Here is a 428-nt window from a genome sequence, read left to right as displayed (position 1 = left end):
GTTACGCGTGCTTGCGTCTCGTCGGCAGAGGCGTCAGACCGGTCGCTTGGGCTCATCACCTGTTGAATTTTGCATCCGCAAGGAAGTCCGACTAACGGGATTTTGAAGAGTAAAGTATATGTATTGATTGACCACAACTTCAGCTGCGATCTTAACATGCCAAGTCTCAGGTCAGTATCGTGACAAGAAGTGTCGACTGGATTTGCGCGACTACTCCCACGAGTCTGTGTGACACACGATCTAAACCCAAACAATTCCAACAGTGCAGAGGAAAATTTATGCAGCTAAAAAGTCTTAGCTACCAAAGGTAAATTTTAAGGCTTCGAATAGAAATAAAGTAAAACTGCGTTAAAATATTAAGTTCCTACGTAACGATTTTCTCCTTCTACTGACTTTATTATATTAATAACTTTCTATGAATAGTGCCT

Source organism: Bremia lactucae, linkage group LG8, assembly GCF_004359215.1.
Source record: "Bremia lactucae strain SF5 linkage group LG8, whole genome shotgun sequence".
NCBI lineage: Eukaryota > Oomycota > Peronosporomycetes > Peronosporales > Peronosporaceae > Bremia > Bremia lactucae.
The sequence above is the reverse complement of the archived record's forward strand: the minus strand, read 5'-3'. Positions refer to the sequence as shown.